We start from the raw sequence: 16153 nt of genomic DNA, 5'->3' as shown, positions 1-16153 counted from the left end.
AGTAGGGGTCCTCCGCTGCCTACACCCTCCTTGTGCAGAAGGCTTTCGCGCAGAGAGAGTAGGAGGAGACTAGGCGTCAAAGAGCTTCTTTGCTGGAAGAAGTTTAAGAAACGCCCACTGACGGATTCTGCCAGCAATTGAGACAGCCACGGGTGAGTGGCTGTCCGGACAGAAAAGGTTCACTCAGGCAACCCAGCCAGGTGTTTGCACCGGCTTACGCACAAGCAACTCCTAGAACCATTACACAATAGAATCACAAGTTCAGTTCAGGGAAATACTTCCTCAAACAGGTGTGTTTTCAGGAGCTGGAAGAATTATAGTGTTGATGTGTTGACTTGTATTTCCCCAGGGAGAGCGTTTCTCAACACTCATTCCACCAGCGGTAAAGAATTCAGAATCACAGCCCATAGGCTACTACTCTTTCTCTACGGTTTAGAGTAATATTTGTGAAACCCTACCTTTAATTCAATATCTGTTAATATTTGTGGAACCCTACACTGAATTTTGCATTTAATTAATTTTGCATTAATTTTGCATTTTATGCAAAAGAAGCACAGGGGCAGTGCCCAAGCCACCGCTTCCTTCCCGGGCCCCTTGGAGGGACACGGTGGCTCAGGTACGCTGCGAGCCCAGCCCCACACTGCGAGTGGTGCGGGGCTCACAGGGTGCCTGGCCTGCTGCGTCCCCCTCAGCCAAGAAGGATGCAGTGACCCAAGACGCCCTACACCCCCCAAAAAAAAACTACACCCAGGGCTATGGCACCCCCAGCACTCCCCACACTATGAATCTGGGAACAGTTAAGCTAGGATTTGCCCTGCAGAGCAGGAAAGGTTGCAGAGAAAGGATGCTGATGCTACCACTGTGGAATAAGCTGGTGTGTTCTGGGGTTCTGGTGCTGTGATTCAATTCATAAGCAGGCTCAGGTTGTATTTATGTGTGGCCAATCAATGGTCAGGGAAGATGGAAGCTGCAGTCCAGCACTTTCTGGAGGGCCACAGATTCTCCATCCCAGCTATAAGGGGATTGATGCAAAGGCAGAAGCATGTTGAGTCGGCTGCCCCCGTGCCTTTCTGAATTGGCCCACAGAAGTCCCATCTGAGGCTAAACCGAAACCCTGTGGCTTTCATTTCACAAGTTTACAGCTGGTTGGCTATAATGACTCTTAGCTTCAGCAAAGAGTTTGACTGAAGAGCCACATCTTAAGTGAAGAGGAAATAAGCTGCTGATGTACCGGGGCCTTGTACGTCATCAAGTGGGTATTTTTCCTCCCATTTCTGCTCTGTGTTCTGAAACTCATGCAATCAAACCGAGCTTATTTGAGATGGCCTGCACCACAAGGCAGGGGCACTTCGTGCAAAGCTCTGATTGCTGAAAGAGAGGAAGGAAACGGGGGCACAACACACATATCAGCCTGCATGTGGAACACTAGATAAATCAGACTTTGATACTCCATAGCAATGCTGTGAGGGTTCTGCCACTTGAGGAAGTTTTTAAATAGACATTTTTCTTATACTTCTAAGCACACTTTTGAAAAAAAAGAACAGTTTTGTCATTTTTGTGTGCAAATTTCAAATGGCAAAACAAGAATACCATCCCTTCCCACTTCAGTACATATCGATCAGGACGTTGTAAATGCTTTGTTGAGAAAGGTGGAAATAAGTCAAAACCTGACCAGCCTTCGCCAACTTCTTGCCATCCAGAAGAAGAACTACAACTCCCATCACCCCTGACTATTGGCCAGGATAGCTGAGACTGATGGGAGATGGAGCCCCAAAAGATATAGCGGTGGCACTAGGTTGAGGGTTGTGAATTCAACCACTTCTGCAGAAACTTAAGTAGCCTGGACCCAGAAGATGTCAACAAGCAGACTTCAGTGGCTCACATTCCCTTCCTGGCCAAAGTGATCAAGAAAGTGGTGATCAGCCATTTCCTGTCACTCTCGGATGAAACAGATAATCTAGATCCATTTCAGTTGGTTTGCAGACCTAGTTTGGAACAGAAACTGCCTTGGTTGTACTGTGGGATGACCTTTGCTGGGAGAAAGACAGAGGGAGTTTGAGTTGTTGATTCTCTTGGCAGCTTTCAATATCATCAACTATTGTATCCTTCCAGATAGGCTTATCGGGTTGGACGTGGGAGGCACAATTTGGTCATGATTCCCCCTCTTGCTTGAATGGCCAATTCCACCACATAGCACTGGGGTGAGATATTGTTTGACCCCTTGGCAGTCATGCTTTGGAGTTCTGTGGTGTTCCATTCTTTTCCTCAAACTTTTTCACATATATCAGTGGTAAAAGGTTATCCAGAGATTTGGTCACAGGTGCTATCAAAATGCATAAGACACCCAGATTTACATCTCCTTTTCATGATTCCTTTGGAAAATGATGCATGGCAGTGATCACCAGGGAGGGGGCGCTTTCCGAAGTGGGATCCTAGTTATGGAATAGGCTTCCCAGAGAGATTCACCTGGTGCCATTTTCGTGACCTTTCTGGTTCCAGGTAAATACCTTTCTAGCACAGTCAAAATAAAAAAGGTAAAAGGTAAAGGTCCCCTGGATGGTTAAGTCCAGTCAAAGGCAATCATGGGGTCGTGGCGCTCATCTCACTCCAGGCTGAGGGAATCGGCGTATGTCCACAGACAGCTTTCCAGGTCATGTGGCCAGCATGACTAAACCACTTCTGGCACAACTGAACACTGTGACAGAAGTCAGAGCGCACGGAAACACCGTTTACCTTCCTGTCGCAGCGATACCTATGTATCTTCTTGCACTGGCGTGCTTTTGAACTGCTAGGTTGGCAGAAGCTGGGACTGAGCAATGGGAGCTCATCTCATCGTGCAAAAGAAAAAAGATACCACAACAGTTTCACACCCAAAATGGGAAAAATCATTTGTTATAATTTCTATTCTTCTATGCTGTATAATTTTTATTCTTCTATGTTGTTCGGGGTGTTTTTGCTTTGTAGGCTGCCTCCTATTATGGGACAGCTAGAAAATGCAGCTAACAAATAAATAAACAAATGACAAGTTATCTATCAGCATAATAAATATAGTTGTAAACATCTGGTTGAATAGCAAGTGTACATCCTATACAAGTTTCCTATTAGTGGGCCACTAATATTAGATATTTTCCTCCACTTGCTAATTTCACTCTTCCTTGTTTTGAAAGCTTGTCGTATGCAAGAGCTTTCTTATCCATTCTATTATCTTTTTTAAAAAGATTGTTTTTTCCAGTGTTTAGGCAATCAGCAGATGATCAGAAACCACCAACAGCTAAATAATGAAGTCACGATTGCACAATATATGGTTTACATGTTCGGAGTTAAAGCCTTATTGCTTAAGTGGAGCTTTATACAATATGATGTTATACTCAGAAATCTTGGCTAGTAAGATCTGTCTACCAGATTCTCAAGGCAGATTTTAAAGAGGATTTTTCACTTTTCTATGTTGTGGCTTTATTCTTAGATTGTACCTTTTCATTCCCTGCTTTTCTGTGAAATGAAATGTCCTCATTTTGTAACCTTGCATTAAGGGTTAACTCTTTATTACAATATTTGCCCTCCAGACAACGCCATGTTCCCCTAAGGTTCAATGCCTAAGCCAGGCATAGGCAAACTCAGCCCTCCAGATGTTTTGGGACTACAACTCCCATGATCCTTAGCTAACAGGACCAGTGGTTAGGGATAATGGGAATTGTAGTCCCAAAACATCAGGAGGGCCGAGTTTGCCTATGCCTGGCCTAAGCCAACTGCATATGGTTATTTTTCCACGTACCTTTAACAGATGGTAGAACTCAAGGCAATGAGTGAGGTGGTTCAAACGGTGAGGAGTGCTTGCCGCTTACTAGGTATCAGTAATGGCAGTAATCTTCACTTATTTGATCTGAAAATAAGTCAAGATATAGAGACCTCACCAGCAGAATGCCTTAAGGAAGAGCAGGGATTTAGAAAAGGCATGGCCTGCCATGAAAGGATGGCAACATACAGCGGAAACATTAACTGAAGGGAGGGATCCTCAGGCCTAAATGTGGTTTTCTGGACCTCTCCGACCCTGAGGACTGTCTCTAGGCCACAACCCCTCTCCCCAGACCACCATACTTATCCACCCTGATTTATTGCCCACTTGGGAGCTTCTGCCCAGCTGGCCTGCGTCTTGAATAATGCTCCTGGCTTTTGTATATGGCTGGAACACACCCTACTGTCCAAAGAAAAGACCACATCAGTTGCTCCACCCACTTTTGCCACTGTTCTCAAACAATTTTGCCCCCTGGCCCACCCTCCACTGGCATGTGGTTCTCGGAAGATTGACCGTGGTAGGGAAGGCAAAAGGTTCCCCAATCCTGATTAAACTTCAGACCGCTTGCCAGTATTGTCAGATGGAGATCCTAAGGCACAAAGACAAACACATCCTGGTTTCAGTAGGTTGTTGGTATCAGCTATTGCCCAAGAGCATGGCTGTGAAACCATGATGCATTGCAAACCAGACAGAAATCTGGATGGAGCCTGATCTTGTCTGCAGGAAGGCATCCAAGATGATTAGTGTTCTATCAAATTATTTAGGAGTCAAGTCAAATCAAATAGTTTTATTGCAATCACAAGATAATACGTTTCAAATCACTGGGATAATTAAAAGGACAAGGGTGAAGCTGCCAAGGGCTATAGGGTCACACTGTGACTGTGTGCACTTAGATGTTCTGCTACGCCCAGTCTATTTCCTGAAGGGATGGTTCGTTGGGAGCCCTTTCGGGTAAATTTTTGGCTAAAAAGGGAACTACTAGAGCAGTGGTATCTTTGTCCCAATCTGCCAGGAGAAACCTCATTTGATTTCTTCTCAGAGTTGTGGGCCAGAGATCCAACATTTTGCTCAGCATTAGTTGCCGAGGTCTGCTATGCAAAAGGCAGTCTAGGAGAATGTGGTCCATTGAATCTGGTACTTCTTGGCTGCAGGCACACAAACGGACTTGACATGGAGTGTGTGAGAATCTGCCTTTAGTCACTGCAGAAGGGAAAGCATTTAATCTCGTGAGCATATCCTTTAGGAATTTGGCACAAGTTCCATAGGGTGTTGTAATACCTAAGGCCTCTGGAGAACAAGATCTCGGAGTGTGAGGTAACAAGTGCTGTCTTTTGTGGTCGTAGAGCCACTGCTTGATTAATAGGAATATGTGGTTTTTGTCACATGCTTCAAGGCTCTCAAGAGCAATGCCCAAACTACGGATTTTGTCTTGAATTGCTCTATACCATTTGGATGAGATGTGGTCTTCAAGCATAGAGGTTAAGAAGGAGTTGTTCTAAAGTGGACTTTCAGCCAGGCCTTGATTGTAGAGAACCATGCTTTGGTTTCTATCAGCTGTTGGCCGGTTTCAGCACATAAGGTTAAATAACTTATGCATTTAGGAGTCCTTTCAGCCAAGGAATATAACCTCAAGGAGCCTTGAATTAAATGATGGGATGACCCCAGTGAAAGAAACAATGCTGTTTCTTAGTTGCTTGTTCTACACTTCATAACTGGCAGCTGAATCCATTTAAAAACAACATATTTGCGGTTATATGGCATTGAATGTGTGGTGTTCACATGTGCAGGTTTTCAACTGATACAGTGTGTTTTTAGTAACAAATATGAGTTTCTGAACTAGCCATTAGAATGCTTTTCTTACGAAAGCACTACAGCCTTATAATTTCAGTTTTCCTGGATTCTGATCCGGACAAGCTCCTGGGCAACCTCTGCGTTGTCATCCCTTAACTAATGATACATCTTTGACAAAGCACTGAGCGAGAAGTAATGCCTCCCCCATGCCCATCTTCACTGACATCTGTCTAACTCAAATGGATATCCCCAGAGAGAATGATCATGTCAACAGAAGAAGGGATCTCACATGCCAGCCAGGAAGTATCACTGCAAGCTGATCGTCCATGTAAATGCTGAGATTTATGCTTATGAGTAAATTGTATTGTTTATGGATAAATTTTGATGTATTGTTTTCGATATGGGCCAATGGCCGTAATAAATCAAACTAACTAACTTATGAGTACAGTTGCTAAAAGGCATTTTCTGCCTCCGTTCTGTAATGCCTGGAAACTGCCATGGGGAACACATTCCTGTCCACAGGTTACAGTCCACATGAATAAGGAGTTTCCATAAACCCAAATGAAATCATGCTGCGGGGGAGGGGGGGAATAGTTTTCAGATATAGTGAGATCAGTCATATGGCAGATTGGAAAGTACCTGGAAAACTAGGGCGAAAATAAATGCTATCTGACAGTAAATCCAGCATTGGGAACATTGCAAATTTCGGTGGAGAGAGGGAGTGGAAGTTTGATTCAGTTCATGCTGCACAACAATAAGCGAACTGAAACAGACATCTTTTGAAATTTGCACTTCTCTGATTTTTGCAATGCAGCTCTCCAGCCAATGCAAATTTCTCCCAATATACACATTTTTGTATGTGATTTTGCCTAATACACACATTTTTCAAAGCAATTTACTCTATCACAATGCGTTTTTGTATATTATTTGCAGTTATATATGCATTTTCAAGCACACTTTACCCTACTAGATGAATTTTTTGAAAACATTTCTTGGTTGCAAAATTCAGAGAAGTGCAACTTTGTGTTCTGGTTTGCGTATTGTGTTTAGGTTTTGGAAAGTGCATAGTAGGTAAGTTGCCTAGAGTGGTAGGGCAGGTTTCTCATCTCTCTGTGCCTCTTTTTCCCTCTGTTTTTGATCTTCAGCTTCTGTTGTATTCCTGCCTATTTCATAAAGACAGATTTTGTCAAGTGAAATCTTTCTTTCCCCACTCTTTCAGGACACAGAGTTTCTTTGTCCCCCAAAATATCACCTGCAATGATCTTTGTTCTCTTAGTCCTCTTAAGTTTTATGGGGGGCATTATTAGGGAGGCAATATACAAGTTGTAATGCATTTTCATTTGTATAAAGTGTTCCTTTGGCAACAACTGGGAGCCAAAATCTGTCTAACGTGACAGCAAAGAGTGCATGAACTTGGCATCTTCTATTTCCCCACTGTTCAAGGCACTGTTCAACTCCTTTTGCAAAATGCACCAGAGACCAATTGGTGCCAAAGAAGGACAGAACTTTATGTATGCAACAACAGCAGCAAGAATACTCATCGCGAAGTATTGGAAGACACAAGATTTACCCACCCGGGAAGAATGGCAGGTGAAGTTGATGGACTATATGGAATTGGCGGAAATGACTGGCAGAATCTGAGACCAGGGGGAAGAGTCAGTGGAAGAAGATTGGAAAAAATTTAAAGATTATTTACAGAAATATTGTAAAATTAATGAGCTTTAGAAAAATGGCGGAATGAAGTTATATGGCTTTGGCAGAAATGTTATAAGGAATTAGGTACAGATAGATTGTTAATGTATTAAAGGGAAAAGACAAGGTTAGAATATGTTAAGATTAATTACAGGACAGAAAACAAAGGAAGCTGGAAAGGAATTGCTGAAATAGTTAATTGAAGTGGAATACAAAAAGGGAGGCGTGAGGAAGTCAATGAAACAAGTGAATGAAAGATAAGATTGAAAATATTGGAAGTGTTTTTAATTGTTCTTGTTTTGTTTTGTTAATTCAATCTTTTATGTAGTGTTTTTGTATTTGTTTTTGTATTGTATTATATTGATTAGTTTAATTCTTTTTTCTTTCTTTTTGTAATCTTTAAACTCTTAATAAATATTAATATTTTTTTTAAAAAAAGCAAAATGCACCAGAGATGTATTCCTTTCCCCCATTGAAATCCAAAGGGAAATGGCTGAAATTTTATTACAGAAAAGATTTCTGCAGAAAGGATATGGCACGTGTAGCACTGTTTGAATACTGCCTAAATATGCACTTGAACAAGTACTGGGACAACTAGTGGAGGTAAAGAAAAAAAGACTATTACAGTGCGTGAGCACTGTATATGTCAAGGAATGTTTCTGCAGATGATGTTTCTTTCTTCACCCATCCATCTGCTCTCCTTGTGTTCTCTTCTTTTTCAACATATTTCCCCATCTTCCATAAAACCGTCAACAGGTGCCTTTTCGCTCTGTCTTAGATAGAGGATTCATGATGGAACATAGGAATCTGCCTTATATTAAGTCAAAACATTGGTCCATCCAGGTCAGTTTTCTTTACACTACCTGGCAGTGGATTTCCAAGTTTTTGGAGAAAGGATATTCCTAGCCCTATTAGAAGATGCAAGTGTTCTACCCCTTAGCTATGATCTTCCTCCACTGGAAGGACAGAAAGCTGCTTTACATCTAAGAACTGATGGATCGCTTGAACCAAAATGGAACCAGACTGGTGGCTGCAAGGTGATAGCGGAGCAGCTGAAAAACTGATCAAGGGGGAAAATTCAACAGTTGTTGAGGAAAGTCAGGTTTGGGATAAATCATCACTCAGGGATGAGGATGAACATATTAATGATTATCCAGATGGTAGAGAACCCAGGATGCCCCAGGGCAAAACACACCTTCTAGAGCCATTCGGAGGGAGAGCCCATGAAAAGCTGTTTGTACGTGCATCCTATAACATTTTCTGAACATTATCCTGCTTTATTGTTGAAGTGTGGTTTCCTTCACAGCCATGAGCGCTTCAACTATTTCAGCTATGGAAAGAGAAACCCTTCACAGTTCCTAGTTCCCAGACTTTTCAACTAGAAAGTAACAAGAATTGCAAAAAACAAAACAACTTTTTGTGGATTTATGGAAACTAAAGATAGAAGAGAGAGAGAAAGAGTGCCTTTAGAGAAGTTGGTAAAAATTATACGTGACAGCCCTTAGCTGTGCAGTGTATCTGTGTGGTTAGTTTCTGGTTATCAGAGGAAGCTGATTCTTGAATGATAAGGACACATTGCATTATATATATGCACAGCCTATTCTACATTTGATTTGGACCTTGGTGAGGCATTTGCACAGGGCAATAACCATTATTTTGCTTTCCAGAGACTGACACACAGATGCTGTTTTGAGGGACACACACCCATAGATATAACCATGTTTTTGTGGATGGAACTCTTGGTGTTTGGCTTTGCCCTGATTGTGGATGCACAGGACACAGGTGGGTGGCAGCTAATTATTTGTTGAATTTGCGTATCTTGGAATCTTCTTTAAAAGAACTATCCAAACTCATTTTGAAAAGATCTAAGGGTTGGGTCTGAAATCTTAGGTCTGAAGTGTGTCAAAATCTTAGGTTTCACGAAAAGAAGAGCACCAGTAATTCTTTAAAGGATGACATATTCATCGTTACCAGCGGCTCGGAAACAATTTCTGGGCCATATTCAGTTGGGGTGGAATAATTGAGATAAGGCCTTCAGGTCTGGCCAGCACTCTTTTAAATTGAGAGCACCAATAGATGGGACCACAGAGTCCTCCACCTTCCCGAACAAATACATGTGGAAAGAGTTTGTTGGGAATTGGATGTTTGAAAACCTCTGTATAGTTCAGTTGGTTAGGGCATGATGCTGATAACCAGGGGTTGACTTAGCAATTGGTCAGGTTGGCCCAGGGGGGTGCAAAAATTGTGTGAGTTCCCTAGACTGTTCTGGGTGGTCAGGCAAGGCACGCTAGACGGTGTGGTGTAGTGGTTAAGAGCGGTAGTCTCGTAACCTGGGGAGCCGGGTTCGCTTCCCCGCTCCTCCACATGCAGCTGCTGAGTGACCTTAGGCTAGTCACACTTCTCTGAAGTTTCTCAGCCCCACTCACCTCACAGAGTGTTTGTTGTGGGGGAGGAAGGGAAAGGAGAATGTTAGCCACTTTGAGACTCCTTAAAGGGAGTGAAAGGCAGGATAGCAAATCCAAACACTTCTTCTTCTTCTTTGGACTTCTCAGCAGAGGATTGCAGCTGCTAGCTACATTACTTTAAATGAAATCAAATCTTCATGGCATGATAAGCTGCATCCAAGGGTACTAAAGGATCTTGTGGATGTAATTTCAGATCCTTTTTTAATTATCTTTGGGAATTCTTCAAGAGAAGATGGGGCTCCCATGGACTGGAACCAGACAAATGTTGACTCCAACTTTGAAGACCCAGGTAAGTACCAGCCAGTGACCTTTAAGGCTTTCTGTCATGCTTGGTGAGGGTAGGGCACCGTTCAATGCACCATTTCCAGAAGGAGACGGATGGTTGTGCCAGGTGGGGGGTTGGTTTCCGGCTATACACAATTTTAGCTTCATACACAATCTCTGAACCTGACCCCCCCAAGTTATGAGTCAACAGTATTCAATGCAATGTATAGTAAGCTGTGTTAATGTTCAAATACCATGAAAAAGAATCAATCAACCATAGAACAAAAGGTCTGATATTATATTTGTATTTTAATTATGGATGGTTATACTTTAATGAGATTGTTGTAATGCTGTACTGCAATTCCCTACAGACTGGGTCCAGACAAATCTTGACCCCGACTTGGAAGACCCAGGTAAGTACCAGCCAGTGACCTTGACATCAATACCAGGGAAGGTCCTAGAACAGATAATTCGACAGTCAGTCATGAGCATTTAGAAAAGGATGCTGTGATTACTAAGACCCAACATGGGTCTCTTAAAAATAACTCCAGGAACACCCAAACCATCCTTCACTTCCAGCAATCAAACAGGAGTTGGGATCCTTTGGAGACCCAATGCTGCCATGAGTTAACTAGTGGTGTGAACTTTTACCTCTGTCAGGTGAAGCTTGGAACACTGATTTCAGGGATTTTTATCTGGTGAACACACGCTCTGGAAAAATCCAAACAGGCTTGCCCATGATGGTAGTAGCCATTTGAAAAATGTCACCAGCTTTAAGGCTTTCTGCCATGCTTGGTGAGGGTAGGGCACCACTCAACATGCCATCTCCAGAAGGATACGGATGGTTGCGCCAGTCGCGAGTGTTTCCAGAATTCTTCCAGATATACACGATTTCAGCTTTATGCACAATCTCTGAACCTGACCCCCCCCCATACACAACAAGTTCTGAGTCAACAGTATTCAATGCAGTGTCTAGTAAGCTGTGTTTATGTTCAGATACCATGAAAAAGAATTAATCAACCATAGAACAAAAGGTCTGATGTTATATATGTATTCTAATTATGGATGGTTATATTTTAATGAGATTGTTGTATTGCTGTACTGTAATTCCCTACAGATTTCTTGCCCCAGACAAATGTTGACACCGACTTCGAATATGCAGGTAAGTACCAGCCAGTGACCTTGACATCAGTACTAGGGGAGGTCCTAGAACAAATAATTCAGCAGTCAGTCTGTGAGCATTTAGAAAAGGATGCTGTGATTACTAAGACCCAGCATGGGTTTCTCAAAAATAAGTCCTGCCAGACCAATCTGATTTCTTTTTTTGATGGAATTACAAACTTGGTGGATCAGAGAAATGCTGATTTCAGTAAGGCTTTTGACAAAGTCCCCCATGATATTCTCTCAAGGAAGCTGGTAAAGTGTGGGTTGAATGAGGTAATGGTTAGATGGATTTGTAGCTGGTTGACTGACTGAACCCAAAGTGTACTCATTAATGGTTCCTTTTTCATCCTGGAAAAAAGTGATGTGCGGTGCCACAGGGTTCTGACTCGGGCCCGTTGTTGTTCAACCTCTTTATAAATGACTTGGTTGAAGGAATTGAGGGAATGGTCATGAAATTTGTAGTTGAAACAAAACTAGGAGGGGTAACTAATACAACATAAGGCAGAATCAAAATTCAAAATGACTAGGGAATTGGGCACAAGCTAACAAAATGAATTTCTATAGGGACCATAGGGAATTTTAACTAGGTTTTAATACATTAATGAGATTGCTGTAATGTGTATTTAATTATGGATGTTTATATCTTTATGAGTTTCTGATTGGTTTTTATATTTTGTAAAACACTTTGCAGCCTATATTGGCATTAAGCAGTATATAAATTGTCTGCGTGTAACATTGTATGATAATTTTCTCTTCAATACTTTTATAACAAATCAGCTTATAAAACAGTGTCCTTTTTCTTACAGGGCCCAAATCACTTAAAAAAGATCTAAGGGTTGGGTCTGAAATCTTAGGTCTGAGGTGTGTCAAAATCTTAGTGAGGGTTTTTCTGAAAAGAAGAGCACCAGTAATTCTTCTAAGGGTAAAATATTCATCGTTACCAGTGGGTGGGAAACAATTTCTGGACCATATTCAGCTGGGGTGGAATAATTGAGATAAGGCCTTCAGGTCTGGCCAGCACTCTTTTAAATTGAGAGCACCAATAGACGGGACCACAGACTTCTCTGCCTTCCCGAACAAATACTTACATGTGGAAAGAGTTTATTGGGAATTGGATGTTTGAAAACCAGGGGTTTACTGGGCAGTTGGTCAGGTTGGCCCAGGGGGGTGCAAAAATTGTGTGAGTTCCATAGACCATTCTTCTGGTGCTCAGGCAAGGTACACCAGCCCCTCTGGACCCCTCAGCTGCTAGCTACTTTAAATGAATTCAAATCTTCATGGCTGCATTCAAGGGCACTAAAGGATGTTGCGGATGTAATTTCAGAGCCACCTTTGCCTCCGATGCTTGAGTATTTTTGGCGTGATTCTAGGACAAAAGGTGGGGGCTTCAATCTTCCCGTGGACTGCAGTAAGTTTTTTGTTTCCTTGAAGATGGAATGTGACTCTAATTTTATTAATTTTATTAAGTTTCTCCCCCGGTTACTCAGGAACTGTGTTGATCCACATATCCACATATTTACATATATCACCCCAAAAGCAGTGGAACATGACATAATCAATATGCCGAGGGCCTTCTGGTGGTTCCCTCATTGCGAGAAGCAAAGTTACAGGGAACCAGGCAGAGGGCCTTCTCAGTAGTAGCACCCGCCCTGTGGAACACCCTCCCATCAGATGTCAAGGACATAAACAACTATCAGACTTTTAGAAGACATCTGAAGGCAGCCCTGTTTAGCGAAGCTTTTACTATTTGAAGAATCATTGTATTTTAATATTCTGCTGGAAGCTGCCCAGAGCGGCTGGGGAAACCCAGCCAGATAGGCGGGGTAATAATAATAATAATAATAATAATAATAATAATAATAATAATAAATATTTTAGGAGCGGCTGACAGCGATAGCATAGGAGTTGTATTCAGCTAAGTCATACTCAGAAGTATACCCACTGAAATTAACAAACCTAGCATTATTTGCTTTTATTTGTTATTAAAGTTCGTACTGCCCTTAATTACAGGGCAGCTTACAATATATAAACACAAAAATACATTCCATAGTAACAGACAAAAGCAATAGCGAGCTGCAATTCTCACCTCACTTACCTGGGAGTATGTGCCATTGAATTCAGTAGGACTTTTGTCTCAATAGACACAGTTAGGACTCATAGCTGTCAACATTTCCCTTTTTTTAAGGGAAATTCCCTTATTCTGAATAGGATTCCTCGCAAGAAAAGGGAAAAGTTGACAGCTATGTTAGGATTGCACTGTTACTCATATCTATTCATTTCAATGGATCTGCTATTAATAGAATACATCCAACTTGTGAAATACAATGAACTTTAACAAGATCTTCATCCAGCTGAAATGCAGCTTTTGGCTTCTAATTAGAAATGTAAACCAGCCTTGTCCTGCTTGGACTACTGCAATGCACTCTACGTGGGGCTACCTTTGAAGGTGACTCGGAAACTGCAACTAATCCAGAATGCGGCAGCTAGACTGGTGACTGGGGGCGGCCGCCGAGACCATATAACACCGGTCTTGAAAGACCTACATTGGCTCCCAGTACATTTCCGAGCACAATTCAAAGTGTTGGTGCTGGCCTTTAAAGCCCTAAACGGCCTCAGTCCTGTATACCTGAAGGAGCGTCTCCACGCCCATCATCCAGCCCGGACACTGAGGTCCAGCACCGAGGGCCTTCTGGCGGTTCCCTTGCTGAGAGGTCCTTCTCGGTAGTGGCGCCTGCCCTGTGGAACGCCCTTCCAGCAGATGTCAAGGCAATAAACAACAGCAGAAGCGCTAAATCATGTGCAGAAGTGCCGAATTGCAACCCGCGTGTGCACACACGTAGCGCTGTGGGTTGTGAACGCTGCGGGTTGCAAACGTGCTTCCCACATGGATCACGTTTGCAACCTGAGCCTCCACTGTAAGCTCCGCCCAATCACATCCCACCACCACCCCAGCCTGATGCCAAGGTGTTCTGATGGGCCACTATATATATTGCTGATGAGCTGCGCTTGGCTTGGTGAGTCACACAGGTTGGGCAGATCTGGTTAATGAACTGAAATATTACCAGTATGAACTGAAGGAAAACAGGCAGCTGCAGATCTAAGTGATCAGCAGAAGGACAATTTGTCTCACCTGTAGTGCACATACTGTGCCTCTCTTTAAACTGTTAATGCACATTAAACATTGTTTGCGGTTTGCTTGTTTTTAAAATGTTCCAGTGCAACAAGCGTTTTAACATTGATTTGTTCTCCTAGGTCATAGAACCATTTCAGTGGCTCGTTATGAGTACAATTCACAGGGTGCCACTGCAGAACTTAAAGTTACGAAGAAGCCAGAGCTGCAAAATGTTAGCTGTGAAAATGCCCACTGTACTTGGGACAAGGACCGGAACACACTTGCTGGACTTCAAGAATGTGACGAATACAATATAGTAGCATCTTTTAATGGATGTGATGATTTAACATTCCCAGTTTATGTCCCTCCTGGTAAGATCAGATACTTCTCATTTATTTAAGCAAAATCTGCCTTATTGTTTTTCAGCCACTCTGATGAGCTGTCCTCCCCCCAGTGCTAAGCTATTGGGAAAACATAACCTGGGGGTATATCAGAGGGCTAGAGAGGGTGTGGGAAGTCAGTTTTAATTTTTTTGGTGTCAACTAATATACTGGCTTTCTGTTTTTTTATGGTTTCCAACCACTGTTAATCGCATAGTAACTCTGATAGCTTCTCTATGTTATTTAGAATAAAAGAATGTGCAACTAATAATCGGAAATGCCGTTGTCATGCTCCACCAAAATCAAAGAGATTTTCTTTCAAGTTATTGTGTTCAGATTTGTATTGGTTTTATATTGAAAACAGCAAGCAGTTGTGCCCCTTGAGTCATGAGCAATGGCAACTAAGTGAATGCATGAAGCTGGCAAGAGGTGAAGGACTGTAGTGATTCTAGAATGATGCTGTAATGATTAGAATTACCGTATTTTTTGCTCTATAAGACTCACTTTTTCCCTTCCTAAAATGTAAGGGGAAATGTGTGTGTGTCTTATGGAGCGAATGCAGGCTGTGCAGTTATCCCAGAAGCCAGAACAGCAAGAGGGATTGCTGCTTTCACTGCACAGCGATCCCTCTTGCTGTTCTGGCCTCTGAGATTCAGAATATTTTTTTCCTTGTTTTCCTCCTCCAAAAACCAGTTGTGTCTTGTGGTCTGGTGCATCTTATAGAGCGAAAAATACAGTAAGTGCTGGACAAATAATCCACAAGCACCACTAAATCCCATAGATCGCAGAGGGAAATTTTAAACCTTTAAAATCTATTAGGATTTTAAAATGCTCAACTGTGGCTGATTTGTGCCCAGTGCTCTTGATTCAAGTCTAGATGATTGATAATTCACTAGATTTATCTCAATAACAGGCTTTTAAAGCTAAGCAATGTTTTTATTTCTCCTTCCGTCGTATCTCATAGTCATCTAACAACTAAAAGTACGCTAATTCAAAATGAATAGATGAACACTGAAAACTGTGTTAGGTATTCATTTGGGGTAAAATGATGCAACCCATTAAGCAATATATTATCCAGCATGCTTTTAAAATTGAAAAAGAAATACTGAACAGAATGTCATTGTGATATTTTTCTCCTTTTTCTTTATTTGGAAGAAACCGATAAGTGGAAACTGGAAGAACCACAAAAAAGTAACACCAGTGTGACTTTATCTTGGAACAATCGTGGATATGATAAGCATCGTTGCCATTTAAGATATTTGTGTTACTGTGTTCCTTATGGTAGGAGATTTTAGAAGTTTTGAATTTCTGTCTTTATTGGCTGGAGAATTAAATGCACTTTATTGGGGAACTTTGCTTTTGTGTCCTGTGTATGAACGTATTTAGAATTAAGTATAGAGAGGTGGAAAGGCAAACAAGTCTGGTAAAGGTATGAGTCTCTATCTATCTATCATCTATCTATCTATCTATCTATCTATCTATCTATCTATCT

The 16153-nt window shown here is 42.0% G+C and overlaps 2 long non-coding RNA genes across 2 annotated transcripts; both read left to right on the top strand.

Moving 5' to 3' along the window:
• Positions 1-8789: 8789 nt before the first annotated feature.
• LOC309343962 lies at positions 8790-11109 on the top strand. The gene is made up of 3 exons (XR_014157444.1): positions 8790-9058; positions 9935-10030; positions 10377-11109. It is a non-coding gene; the product is annotated as an uncharacterized lncRNA (long non-coding RNA).
• Positions 11110-12563: 1454 nt separating this feature from the next.
• On the top strand, positions 12564-16107 carry LOC309343991. Its single transcript, XR_014157499.1, has 3 exons — positions 12564-12577; positions 14422-14652; positions 15817-16107. It is a non-coding gene; the product is annotated as an uncharacterized lncRNA (long non-coding RNA).
• The last annotated feature ends 46 nt before the right edge of the window (positions 16108-16153 follow it).

Source organism: Podarcis erhardii (assembly GCF_964252035.2).
Source record: "Podarcis erhardii genome assembly, chromosome: 6".
Lineage (NCBI taxonomy): Eukaryota > Metazoa > Chordata > Lepidosauria > Squamata > Lacertidae > Podarcis > Podarcis erhardii.
This window is presented reverse-complemented; position numbering and strand designations above follow the sequence as displayed.